Source organism: Acipenser ruthenus, chromosome 19 (assembly GCF_902713425.1).
Source record: "Acipenser ruthenus chromosome 19, fAciRut3.2 maternal haplotype, whole genome shotgun sequence".
Lineage (NCBI taxonomy): Eukaryota > Metazoa > Chordata > Actinopteri > Acipenseriformes > Acipenseridae > Acipenser > Acipenser ruthenus.
Window position 1 is genome coordinate 32,882,202 of NC_081207.1, and position 14,344 is coordinate 32,896,545.

The 14,344-nt window shown below is 45.7% G+C and overlaps 2 long non-coding RNA genes across 3 annotated transcripts; both read left to right on the top strand.

Annotated features, from left to right (window-relative positions):
- Positions 1–707: 707 nt before the first annotated feature.
- On the top strand, positions 708–6,377 carry LOC131698788 (uncharacterized). 2 transcript variants are annotated; one of them, XR_009307814.1, is made up of 6 exons: positions 716–2,644; positions 2,940–3,263; positions 3,820–4,076; positions 4,370–4,693; positions 5,252–5,508; positions 5,763–6,377. It is a non-coding gene; the product is annotated as an uncharacterized LOC131698788 (long non-coding RNA). The 2 variants fall into 2 exon arrangements; XR_009307813.1 differs by having other exon boundaries at positions 708–2,644; positions 4,370–5,508.
- A 2,866-nt stretch (positions 6,378–9,243) lies between these two features.
- On the top strand, positions 9,244–13,926 carry LOC131698789 (uncharacterized). The gene is made up of 3 exons (XR_009307815.1): positions 9,244–10,621; positions 12,747–13,125; positions 13,416–13,926. It is a non-coding gene; the product is annotated as an uncharacterized LOC131698789 (long non-coding RNA).
- The last annotated feature ends 418 nt before the right edge of the window (positions 13,927–14,344 follow it).

The window sequence follows — 14,344 nt, forward strand, 5'->3', positions numbered from 1 at the left end:
CCAACCACCTCCCCTCATGTGATAGGCTGCTTCTGTTCTGCTTTTCAGCCAATCGGACATGCAGGGCGTCTTTCCCCCGAGTTAACATCGTGACTGTAAAATTGTGTGTGCCTTTGTGTGTTCATGTTACTCTGTGTTCATGTTAGTCCCTCGTCTCTGTAAGCGCTCAGTCCCGTCCCCATTGTCTTAAACAAGCAACAGTACATCGCATCTCCTCTTCAGTCACTGCGTGTAAACTGGAGCATGTGAAGCGTCCTGTCTCCAACGCCATAGAGTTCACACAAACTGTCTGCAAATTAAAAAAAAACTGTTATATTAAAACAACCCTCTGTGAAGCACAGACACGAACGATTCTTTGTGTTAAACTTAATGCAATTCCATCAGCTACACTCGTTCATCTGCAATTCAAATGTTTGCTGACTTCAAAACAATACACGCGTCCAAATTCAGATTTCAAAATACATTTTAAAAAAGGTTTTTGAGTGGGTGCGGAGCCAAAGCGCAGGCAAGCAGGCAGTGAGGCACACTGCCCCCTCACCGGTACTACAGCCAGAGGGTAATGTGACGCTGGGAGTCGTAGCAACACTGCAGCCGAATTAATGACGTGTATTATTATTAATATTATTATTATGATGATTATGATGATGATGATGTTTGTAGGAATCACGATTTCTGTGATTTATGACTCATGCTGTGTAGGGCGTCTCGTATTTTTATCAGAGCGATGTCATTTTTCACAGTTTTGGTCGCTCAGCTTTCACGGGCAGTTTCCCTTCCCAAGCTCCAGAGGTTTACAGTGAAAACTGCGAACGCTATCTTCACAAACAGCGACAGACGGGCCAATCGGGGCGGGGACGTCACAAACGCGCTCGAGTCATGCGGAGCCGCCGCCACGGAGGCGCTCGGCTCCCTCCAGTGGACACGCAGCGGTACTGCAGTCGGGAGGCGCTGGAAGATTATTTGCTGAATTCCTTACCGATGCGGCTATCTCGTGGAGAGAAAGTGGAACGGTTACGTCATGTCCTAAACAATCTGATTGGATAAAAGACAAGTCACAAATTAAATGACTTCTGATTGGCGAACGCAGTTAGCGAATCAAAAGTTAGAAATGCGTTACCTAATTTGTATAGACCCTATAGCTGTCCAAGGTGCGCACCTGTTTAAAAATATACATTTATTATTAATAAAACATTTTTTTAGTACACGTGTCCACGTCAGTATTTTAATAACATTATATTTTCATGCTTTTAGTGAAGAATTGTTTTACTATCAGTCATATTTTAAAACGGGCAGTTTCGAAATAACCAAAGTAAACAACGATTCTAAACCGGAACGTGCCTGAAGGAATCAACTGTAGTTCTCTTTTATAGCGGTTTAAAATGTATCTAAAAGTATATACGGGTGTTTGCAATAATTTAATCTCAGACGTAGAAATATAACCAAGATTCATGACGACCATTGTATTGATAGAGCAGTTGTTTAAATAAAAGAGCAGCGTCAGTTTTGGAAATATCACATTTTATATTTGTGTCAGTTTTTAGTTAAGTAAATTGGAAAATTACAAGCGGTGTGTATTTCAGTATGCTAACGTGACGTTTTTCAGCAGGTTTCATTTGATTTTATGAAGCAGAATTAGTTAACACTCAAATCAACCCCTCGACAGCAGTTCTACTAAATGTCCACACGAGGGCAGCATTGGATAGGAAATGAAAGCTAAAGCCTCGTCTGTCTCCCTGAAGTTCGCTACCAATTGTAAAGAGCAGAGGACAGCTCAGCCGGAGGCGTGTGTCTGTGTGAAACGACTTTATTTCATGTGATAAGTTTGTGGAAGAAGGACGCCATGTGAGGAGGCGTTTGCTCTTGTTTTACACAGACTACGAGGGACAGCGCTCGTTAAACCAGGTGAGTGCATCTCGTTTACTTTGTTTATTATTCAGTGCAGCGGTTGTTTTTGAATCCCGCATTTTTAAAATGGCCGTCCGGACCCGCTTGTGACTGTTTGCTGAGTGGCTTTTAATAATGTGTTTGTCTTTGTGAGCTCTGATCAGCAGGGTGCGGTTTGACGGGGGTGTGATTCCCCCGGCTATATTGACTGGGGGTCATCTTTATTGTTTATAATCGTACGTTGTTATTGCCTTTTAGCTCTTGAGCATAATAATCTCAATCCCGTTTGAAATGACACTAAGTGCATTTGCATGGTGGCAGATGAGGGATGTCACTTCACTCGAGGCGTGCGTACTGATGAAGATGTAGTTTCAGTGTTTAATGCTCATCCCCTCACTGTGTGTGTTCTTGTCTCTCGCCTGTCCTGTGAGGATGAAGATGTAGTTTCAGTGTTTAATGCTTATCCCCTCAGTGTGTGTCTGTATGTTCTTGTCTCTTGACAGGTCTGTGAGGATGAGAAGGTCTCCACAGTCTGGAGTCTGGTCTCTGACAGGCTCAACATACCTGTCAATCAACAGGGACTCCTCTACAAAGGCAAGGCGCTGGCAGGTAGGCTGAACAGCACAGCACAGCACAGCACAGCTCACCCCTCCTCTCACCCCTCGCCTCACCCCGGGTCAGTGTGGCACAGCCTGCCTGCTCTTCTGAACAAACACTTCAGCCCTGCCGACGCAGTGAGAGTCTGGAGCAGCTACACGAGGTAACCTGAACACAAACACACACACTGCTATACACACACACACAGAGACACACACAAACACACACACAGTGAGAGGCTGGAGCAGCTACACAAGGTAAATTGAACACAATAAACACTGCTACACACACAATCCTAGCTGCAGCACATGCACAGTGTTATACAGACACACACAGACACAGCTGTACAGTGACACAGACGCACACACAATCACAGCTGCAGCACACACACTCTGAAATGCAGGTGTAGAGCAGCGTGTAGTTGTGACTCTGTGTCTCTCCCTCTGCCTCTCTCTCAGGATTACGAGCGGAGGCTGCGCTTGTTGAGCCTGGATGATATGGAGCGGCTGGCGACTCGCATGCTTCACCCTGAGGCTGTGGAGTGCATGGAGCTGTCCTTCCTAGACTGAGGAATACTGCTGCTGCCCTCTCCACCTCTCCCCTCTCTTCTCCCCTCTCCCCTCTCTCCTCTCCTCTTTACTCTCTCCTCCCCCTCTCCTCTCCTCTCCTTACTTTGTTTAAAAGAATAGAAGCACACCCAGTGAGCAAGGCATTGAGCAGCCCCACATCCCGCTTCACAATACCGCTACATATTGACTGACTGTTCGCATTGTGTGTGTTTGGTAAGACAAACCACATTTTCTACTTCTACTTTCTACGATTGGGCAAGTCAGCGGTTGTTTGATAACAGAACATAAAACATCACAGAGTGGGTTGAACTGCATTGCTGCAAATCAAGGTCCTTTAAAATGTGTACCTTCCCAGCTCAGGTATTGCTGAGGTAAAGAGACACTTCCTACAGGAGGACAGGACGTTGTCAAGGAGGGGATGTCGTCACGTGTCCTGAGGGCTTTCTTAAAAACATTGTTTTATTATTTCTAAGCGTACGTTGTTACTGCCTTTTAGCTCTTGAGCATAATAATCTCAATCCCGTTTGAAATGACACTAAGTGCATTTGCATGGTGGCAGATGAGGGATGTCGCTTCACTCGAGGCGTGCGTACTGATGAAGATGTAGTTTCAGTGTTTAATGCTCATCCCCTCACTGTGTGTGTGTGTGTGTGTGTGTGTGTCTGTGTGTGTTCTTGTCTCTCGCCTGTCCTGTGAGGATGAAGATGTAGTTTCAGTGTTTAATGCTCATCCCCTCACTGTGTGTCTGTGTGTTCTTGTCTCTTGACAGGTCTGTGAGGATGAGAAGGTCTCCACAGTCTGGAGTCTGGTCTCTGACAGGCTCAACATACCTGTCAATCAACAGGGACTCCTCTACAAAGGCAAGGCGCTGGCAGGTAGGCTGAACAGCACAGCACAGCACAGCACAGCTCACCCCTCCTCTCACCCCTCGCCTCACCCCGGGTCAGTGTGGCACAGCCTGCCTGCTCTTCTGAACAAACACTTCAGCCCTGCCGACGCAGTGAGAGTCTGGAGCAGCTACACGAGGTAACCTGAACACAAACACACACACTGCTATACACACACACACAGAGACACACACAAACACACACACAGTGAGAGGCTGGAGCAGCTACACAAGGTAAATTGAACACAATAAACACTGCTACACACACAATCCTAGCTGCAGCACATGCACAGTGTTATACAGACACACACAGACACAGCTGTACAGTGACACAGACGCACACACAATCACAGCTGCAGCACACACACTCTGAAATGCAGGTGTAGAGCAGCGTGTAGTTGTGACTGTGTCTCTCCCTCTGCCTCTCTCTCAGGATTACGAGCGGAGGCTGCGCTTGTTGAGCCTGGATGATATGGAGCGGCTGGCGACTCGCATGCTTCACCCTGAGGCTGTGGAGTGCATGGAGCTGTCCTTCCTAGACTGAGGAATACTGCTGCTGCCCTCTCCACCTCTCCCCTCTCTTCTCCCCTCTCCCCTCTCTCCTCTCCTCTTTACTCTCTCCTCCCCCTCTCCTCTCCTCTCCTTACTTTGTTTAAAAGAATAGAAGCACACCCAGTGAGCAAGGCATTGAGCAGCCCCACATCCCGCTTCACAATACCGCTACATATTGACTGACTGTTCGCATTGTGTGTGTTTGGTAAGACAAACCACATTTTCTACTTCTACTTTCTACGATTGGGCAAGTCAGCGGTTGTTTGATAACAGAACATAAAACATCACAGAGTGGGTTGAACTGCATTGCTGCAAATCAAGGTCCTTTAAAATGTGTACCTTCCCAGCTCAGGTATTGCTGAGGTAAAGAGACACTTCCTACAGGAGGACAGGACGTTGTCAAGGAGGGGATGTCGTCACGTGTCCTGAGGGCTTTCTTAAAAACATTGTTTTATTATTTCTAAGCGTACGTTGTTACTGCCTTTTAGCTCTTGAGCATAATAATCTCAATCCCGTTTGAAATGACACTAAGTGCATTTGCATGGTGGCAGATGAGGGATGTCGCTTCACTCGAGGCGTGCGTACTGATGAAGATGTAGTTTCAGTGTTTAATGCTCATCCCCTCACTGTGTGTGTGTGTGTGTGTGTGTGTGTGTCTGTGTGTGTTCTTGTCTCTCGCCTGTCCTGTGAGGATGAAGATGTAGTTTCAGTGTTTAATGCTCATCCCCTCACTGTGTGTCTGTGTGTTCTTGTCTCTTGACAGGTCTGTGAGGATGAGAAGGTCTCCACAGTCTGGAGTCTGGTCTCTGACAGGCTCAACATACCTGTCAATCAACAGGGACTCCTCTACAAAGGCAAGGCGCTGGCAGGTAGGCTGAACAGCACAGCACAGCACAGAACAGCTCACCCCTCCTCTCACGCCTCGCCTCACCCCGGGTCAGTGTGGCACAGCCTGCCTGCTCTTCTGAACAAACACTTCAGCCCTGCCGACGCAGTGAGAGTCTGGAGCAGCAACACGAGGTAACCTGAACACAAACACACACACTGCTATACACAGACACACAGACACACAGTGAGAGTGTGGAGCAGCTACACAAGGTAACCTGAACAAAATAAACACACACACTGCTATACACACACACACACCGACACACACACACACAGACAGACAGAGACGCACACACAATCACAGCTGCAGCACACACACTCTGAAATGCAGGTGTAGAGCAGCGTGTATTTGTGACTCTGTGTCTCTCCCTCTGCCTCTCTCTCAGGATTACGAGCGGAGGCTGCGCTTGTTGAGCCTGGATGATATGGAGCGGCTGGCGACCCGCATGCTTCACCCTGAGGCTGTGGAGTGCATGGAGCTGTCCTTCCTGGACTGAGGAATAATGCTGCTGCCCTCTCCCCTCCCCCCTCTCCTCTCCACCTCTCCCCTCTAAGGAGTGGAGGTGAGGAGAGGGAGGAGAGAGAGGAACCTGCTACTGAGGGAGCTGCAGCTCTGAGGAGAGAGAGGGAGGAGGGAGAGGAACCTGCTACTGAGGGAGCTGCAGCTCAGAGGAGAGGAGAGAGAGGAACCTGCTACTGAGGGAGCTGCAGCTCTGAGGAGAGGAGAGAGAGATTAGAGAGAGGAACCTGCTACTGAGGGAGCTGCAGCTCTGAGGAGAGAGAGGGAGGAGGGAGAGGAACCTGCTACTGAGGGAGCTGCAGCTCTGAGGAGAGGAGAGAGAGGAACCTGCAGCTCTGAGGAGATCAAATCTTTCTTCAGGTGTTGTTATTTTGATATAGTTTTGAGGTTGAATATTTCAGTCCAGGTTTGAAGCACTCACTCTTCATTACTGATATTTAAATCCAGAAGAAACACAAAATAAATAAAAATCTGTGTTGAAGTCTTTGTATTGGGGTTGTTCATTTTAAATGCCAGAGGCTCTTTCACAAATCACTGTGAGGGCAATGAGAAAGTGAATACGAAACTACCATGAAACTCCTCCACTAAATAAACACATTACAAAATAGAAACAAATAGACGTGCGCATTGAAAACAGAAGGATGCATTGTAGGCATTTCAAAATGAAATATACTGAGCCTCTCCGGGACCCGTCAGGACACAGCGGCGAGCTCTTAACCACAACATTACTGGACAAGCCCGGCTGCTGACCGCCCCCAGCGGCGCCCCGAGGAGTTCGCAAGATTTCCAGCGCTTCACCTGGTCTCCGATTTCCAGCGTCCTCGCTGATCCACACAAACCTAACGACTCGTTCTCTTCATCTGACGTGAAAGCGCACAACGCGTCTCTTTATAGACCTGGCAGCGGTGACGTCTTAAGAACACCACCCACCTCCCCTCATGTGATAGGCTGCTTCTGTTCTGCTTTTCAGCCAATCGGCCATGCAGGCCGTCTTTCCCCCCAGTTAACATCGTGACTGTGAAATTGTGTGTGCCTTTGTGTGTTCATGTTACTCTGTGTTCATGTTAGTCCCTCGTCTCTGTAAGCGCTCAGTCCCGTCCCCATTGTCTAAAACAAGCAACGGTACATCGCATCTCCTCTTCAGTCACTGCGTGTAAACTGGAGCACGTGAAGCGTCCTGTCTGCAACGCCATAGAGTTCACACAAACTGTCTGCAAATTAAAAAAAAAACTGTTATATTAAAACAACCCTCTGTGAAGCACTGACACGAACGATTCTTTGTGTTAAACTTAATGCAATTCCATCAGCTACACTCGTTCATCTGCAATTCAAATGTTTGCTGACTTCAAAACAATACACGCGTCCAAATTCAGATTCCAAAATACATTTTAAAAAAGGTTTTTGAGTGGGTGCGGAGCCAAAGCGCAGGCAAGCAGGCAGTGAGGCACACTGCCCCCTCCCGTGGACACACACCGGTACTACAGCCAGATGGAATGTGACGCTGGGAGTCCTAGCAACACTGCAGCCGAATTAATGACGTGTATTATTATTAATATTATTATTATTATTATTATTATGATGATGATGATGTTTGTAGGAATCACGATTTCTGTGATTTATGACTCATGCTGTGTAGGGCGTCTCGTATTTTTATCAGAGCGATGTCATTTTTCACAGTTTTGGTCGCTCAGCTTTCACGGGCAGTTTCCCTTCCCAAGCTCCAGAGGTTTACAGTGAAAACTGCGAACGCTATCTTCACAAACAGCGACAGACGGGCCAATCGGGGCAGGGACGTCACAAACGCGCTCGAGTCATGCGGAGCCGCCGCCACGGAGGCGCTCGGCTCCCTCCAGTGGACACGCAGCGGTACTGCAGTCGGGAGTCGCTGGAAGATTATTTGCTGAATTCCTTACCGATGCGGCTATCTCGTGGAGAGAAAGTGGAACGGTTACGTCATGTCCTAAACAATCTGATTGGATAAAAGACAAGTCACAAATTAAGTGACTTCTGATTGGCGAACGCAGTTAGCGAATCAAAAGTTAGAAATGCGTTACCTAATTTGTATAGACCCTATAGCTGTCCAAGGTGCGCACCTGTTTAAAAATATACATTTATTATTAATAAAACAGTTTTTTTAGTACACGTGTCCACGTCAGTATTTTAATAATATTATATTTTCATGCTTTTAGTGAAGAATTGATTTACTATCAGTCATATTTTAAAACGGGCAGTTTCGAAATAACCAAAGAAAACAACGATTCTAAACCGGAACGTGTCTGAAGGAATCAACTGTAGTTCTCTTTTATAGCGGTTTAAAATGTATCTAAAAGTATATACGGGTGTTTGCAATAATTTAATCACAGACGTAGAAATATAACCAAGATTCATGACGACCATTGTATTGATAGAGCAGTTGTTTAAATAAAAGAGCAGCGTCAGTTTTGGAAATATCACATTTTATATTTGTGTCAGTTTTTAGTTAAGTAAATTGGAAAATTACAAGCGGTGTGTATTTCAGTATGCTAACGTGACGTTTTTCAGCAGGTTTCATTTGATTTTATGAAGCAGAATTAGTTAACACTCAAATTAACCCCTCGACAGCAGTTCTACTAAATGTCCACACGAGGGCAGCATTGGATAGGAAATGAAAGCTAAAGCCTCGTCTGTCTCCCTGAAGTTCGCTACCAATTGTAAAGAGCAGAGGACAGCTCAGCCGGAGGCGTGTGTCTGTGTGAAACGACTTTATTTCATGTGATAAGTTTGTGGAAGAAGGACGCCATGTGAGGAGGCGTTTGCTCTTGTTTTACACAGACTACGAGGGACAGCGCTCGTTAAACCAGGTGAGTGCATCTCGTTTACTTTGTTTATTATTCAGTGCAGCGGTTGTTTTTGAATCCCGCATTTTTAATAACAAATGGCCGTCCGGACCCGCTTGTGACTGTTTGCTGAGTGGCTTTTAATAATGTGTTTGTCTTTGTGAGCTCTGATCAGCAGGGTGCGGTTTCCCCGGCTATATTGACTGGGGGTCATCTTTATTGTTTATAATCGTACGTTGTTATTGCCTTTTAGCTCTTGAGCATAATAATCTCAATCCCGTTTGAAATGACACTAAGTGCATTTGCATGGTGGCAGATGAGGGATGTCGCTTCACTCGAGGCTTGTGTACTGATGAAGATGTAGTTTCAGTGTTTAATGGTTATCCTCTCACTGTGTGTGTGTGTGTGTGTGTCTCTGTGTGTGTGTGTGTGTGTGTGTGTGTGTGTGTTTGTGTGTTCTTGTCTCTCGCCTGTCCTGTGAGGATGAAGATGTAGTTTCAGTGTTTAATGCTCATCCCCTCAGTGTGTGTCTGTATGTTCTTGTCTCTTGACAGGTCTGTGAGGATGAGAAGGTCTCCACAGTCTGGAGTCTGGTCTCTGACAGGCTCAACATACCTGTCAATCAACAGGGACTCCTCTACAAAGGCAAGGCGCTGGCAGGTAGGCTGAACAGCACAGCACAGCACAGCTCACCCCTCCTCTCACCCCTCGCCTCACCCCTCCTCTCACTCCTCGCCTCACCCCGGGTCAGTGTGGCACAGCCTGCCTGCTCTTCTGAACAAACACTTCAGCCCTGCCGACGCAATGAGAGTCTGGAGCAGCAACACGAGGTAACCTGAACACAAACACACACACTGCTATACACACACACACACAGACACACACAAACACACACACAGTGAGAGGCTGGAGCAGCTACACAAGGTAAATTGAACACAATAAACACGGCTACACACACAATCCTAGCTGCAGTAGATGTACAATGTTATACAGACACACACAGACACAGCTGTACAGTGACACAGAGACGCACACACAATCACAGCTGTAGCATACACACTCTGAAATGCAGGTGTAGAGCAGCGTGTAGTTGTGACTCTGTGTCTCTCTCCTCCCCCTCTCCTCTCCTCTCCTTACTTTGTTTAAAAGAATAGAAGCACACCCAGTGAGCAAGGCATTGAGCAGCCCCACATCCCGCTTCACAATACCGCTACATATTGACTGACTGTTCGCATTGTGTGTGTTTGGTAAGACAAACCACATTTTCTACTTCTACTTTCTACGATTGGGCAAGTCAGCGGTTGTTTGATAACAGAACATAAAACATCACAGAGTGGGTTGAACTGCATTGCTGCAAATCAAGGTCCTTTAAAATGTGTACCTTCCCAGCTCAGGTATTGCTGAGGTAAAGAGACACTTCCTACAGGAGGACAGGACGTTGTCAAGGAGGGGATGTCGTCACGTGTCCTGAGGGCTTTCTTAAAAACATTGTTTTATTATTTCTAAGCGTACGTTGTTACTGCCTTTTAGCTCTTGAGCATAATAATCTCAATCCCGTTTGAAATGACACTAAGTGCATTTGCATGGTGGCAGATGAGGGATGTCGCTTCACTCGAGGCGTGCGTACTGATGAAGATGTAGTTTCAGTGTTTAATGCTCATCCCCTCACTGTGTGTGTGTGTGTGTGTGTGTGTGTGTCTGTGTGTGTTCTTGTCTCTCGCCTGTCCTGTGAGGATGAAGATGTAGTTTCAGTGTTTAATGCTCATCCCCTCACTGTGTGTTTGTGTGTTCTTGTCTCGACAGGTCTGTGAGGATGAGAAGGTCTCCACAGTCTGGAGTCTGGTCTCTGACAGGCTCAACATACCTGTCAATCAACAGGGACTCCTCTACAAAGGCAAGGCGCTGGCAGGTAGGCTGAACAGCACAGCACAGCACAGCACAGCTCAGCACTCAGTTAAAAAGGATGCATGTTATTCTACATATATCTATTAACAGTAACACCTGCAAACAAAGTGTTTTCAATCTTTTATCATCTTTGAGTTGCATAAAGTGTTTTAACCCTATGCTGCCTACGGGGAATAAACATATCCGGTCATAAACATGATGCCTTTCTGTTTAAACACTTGTAGTTTTGGAACCTTAAATCAGAAATGAAAACCCAATACACCTACAGAAAGGCATTAAGTAGATCTTTCCATTGATGTAATTTATTTTGTTGTGGGGTGATTTTATTTTTATTTTCATATGAGCTACACCTCCCCAAAAATTATCGAAATATGAAAGATAATAAATAATATTTTAAAAAATTGGTCAATTTCAACCTCTTTCCAAGAGTTATATATATATATAAAAAAACTAGAGTATATTGTAGCTGCACAATTTTCCAAGGAATTCAAATCTGAAATCAGAATTGAAATATCTTGCACAGTTGCAGAGCTAGATAAGGTTTTGCAATGCCTAGTATTTTACAAAAATCAACCTCCGAAATGGCAAAGGCAGACCAGGATTAAAACTTGGCAAAAAGTGAGACTGGAAACACTGTTGCCCTGTTTGAGATACAATTATATTTCAGTATAAAAATAAAGAAACAACACACAAGTTATCAAGTAAAATGTTTAATTTTTTTATTTGGAAAAAAAAGTATATTACAAATAAAACTTTGAAATTAAGAATTTTATTTGGGAGGGAGGGAGACAAAAAAAATAAAACGTTCCATATTGTGCTGTATATATTTATTATCAAAACTACCCTGCAGTTGAAGTGCTGGACTGGGGCTCCTCCAGATCACTCTCCTCCTCCTCCTCCTCATCCTCCTGCAGCAGCTCTTCATCAGGGAGGTCCTCCTCCATGGCGTACATGCCCTCGATCTCTTCCTCAGTCAGGGCCCTCCTCCTCTTCAGTGACTGAACCACATGCTGGAGCTGATTGTCTCCATCCATTTTGTGGCTTTCACACACCCACATAAAACATTAAAATAAATACCAATTAATAATAATAATATTAATACTAATATTAATATTCTGCTCCATCCTTTTTCACACACATAAAACAGTAAACAAGTAATAAAATACATGGCTAAATAATAATAGTGACAACAGCTAAATAATGTTTTCTGTTTACACACAGTAAACGAGTAATAAAATACATGGCTAAATAATAACTACAGCTAAATGTCTTTGTTTTTTACATAGGCTACATACACAACGTAAAAATAAAAACTAAACAAGGTGTTTCTCATTCTTTTACACATCGAATAAAAAGTTAAAAAATAATAGATGCATAATTCAATAATAACGACTACAGAGAAATAATGAATCGACTAGAAAAAGTAAAACACAGACGTACACAAACGCCTAACTTTGCATCACATGCGATAGACCTGTTAGTTTTGCCTTCTCTCCTGAGGAAAAACAAGTCTAAAATAGAACCGTATGTGAAACTAACTATAAGAAAGATGTTTAACAAAACAAACAAACAAAACAAAACGTGGTGTTGGTACAGTAGCTCCTCTCGTCTACAGCAGTCATGAAGTTAGCCCTGCCCAGCAAGCAAGCACACACACAAGAGACACAGCGAAAACAAAACAAAAATAAACACTGCAGATGTACTCAGCACAAAAAAACAATATCAAGTTGAAAAAAACAACAACAACAATATGGTTAATTAGCCCAAGTACCTCCCGTTTAGATGATATATAGATTAGCACTCTTGGGATTGTAAAACTGGAGATACAGAGCTTCGACTCTGCTGTGCACTCAGTCACAATGGCGCCAGCAGAGACTCGCCCTTGTAATCAAAATATTATATGTCCCGCCCACCCTAGCCCTAAACCAATGGTATCATGACAAGCCCCGTAGTCATGGCTATGACTCATACTTTAAAAAAACAAAATTGCTGATTGGACGGCAGAGATATGACGTGTTTTGTCATCGTAACAAAAGTTATGAAATTACACCGAGTCAGCAGCTGAGAGTTAATCTACCTGGTCTTGAATCTCTCCTGTTTCTCCCCCTCCCTCTCTCTCTCTCTCTCAGATGAGCACAGACTGTCACACGACTCCATCGCTCCCGATTCCAAGCTGAACTCGTTGTGACGCCCCCAACAGAGAAAGTGTCACCCTCGCAAGAACAGCACTCCCTGTGTCACCCCTCCTCTCAGACCTCACCCCTCACCCTCGCCTCACCCCTCCTGTCACACCTCACCCCTCGCCACACCCCTCCTCTCACACCTCACCCCTCCTCTCACCCATCGCCTCAACCCTCCTGTCACCCCTCGCCCCTCCTCTCACCCCTCGCCTAACCCCTCCTCTCACGCCTCGCCTCACCCCGGGTCAGTGTGGCACAGCCTGCCTGCTCTTCTGAACAAACACTTCAGCCCTGCCGACGCAGTGAGAGTCTGGAGCAGCAACACAAGGTAACCTGAACACAATACACACACACACACACAGACACACACACACACACACACACACACACACAGTGAGAGTCTGGAGCAGCTACACAAGGTAACCTGAACACAATAAACACTGCTACACACACAATCCTAGCTGCAGCACATGCACAGTGTTATACAGACACACACAGACACAGCTGTACAGTGACACAGACGCACACACAATCACAGCTGCAGCACACACACTCTGAAATGCAGGTGTAGAGCAGCGTGTAGTTGTGACTGTGTCTCTCCCTCTGCCTCTCTCTCAGGATTACGAGCGGAGGCTGCGCTTGTTGAGCCTGGATGATATGGAGCGGCTGGCGACTCGCATGCTTCACCCTGAGGCTGTGGAGTGCATGGAGCTGTCCTTCCTGGACTGAGGAATACTGCTGCTGCCCTCTCCACCTCTCCCTTCTCTTCTCCCCTCTCCCCTCTCTCCTCTCCTCTTTACTCTCTCCTCCCCCTCTCCTCTCCTCTCCTTACTTTGTTTAAAAGAATAGAAGCACACCCAGTGAGCAAGGCATTGAGCAGCCCCACATCCCGCTTCACAATACCGCTACATATTGACTGACTGTTTGCATTGTGTGTGTTTGGTGAGACAAACCACATTTTCTACTTTCTGCTATTTTAAAAGGAGCCCAGTTTGGTGCAGGAGGCTTGTGGGTAACAGAGTGTGTTTTTGCTGGGGACTGCAGCCCTTCCATTACCATTGCTCGTAGAGGGGAGATTGTTTTACTTTCAAGCCTTTTTCTTTAATAAATCCGGACGTTTGGAAATACATACTGTGTGGGCGTTTCCCTTCTTCATGGCTCCATGCAGCATCCTGTCACACAACAAGTCCTGAAAGAGGATCTATACATATTTATTCTCAATCACCAGGCAGTAATCGCAGCTACAATACAGACACACAACGTGTCACTTTTATTGGCTGAAACTTTAAACTACGACTAGAAGCCTCTGAAGCCTTTTCATGGCCCTCCACCTGTCCTTGATCAGAATGCTGTCCTTCCTCTAAGGGGTCGCTTTCCATGCTAATCTTCCGTTTCCTCTGCAGAAAGGACAGGACAGTGTTCACAGAGCTCCCTTCACTTCCGCAAAGCCAAGACATCCAGGCTCTTGTGCTGCTTTGCTCCCCAGCGCCCGAGTGCTTGCTGGCAGTGCTGAGGCACGCTCACCCTGAACAGCAGCGCTAGCTTTG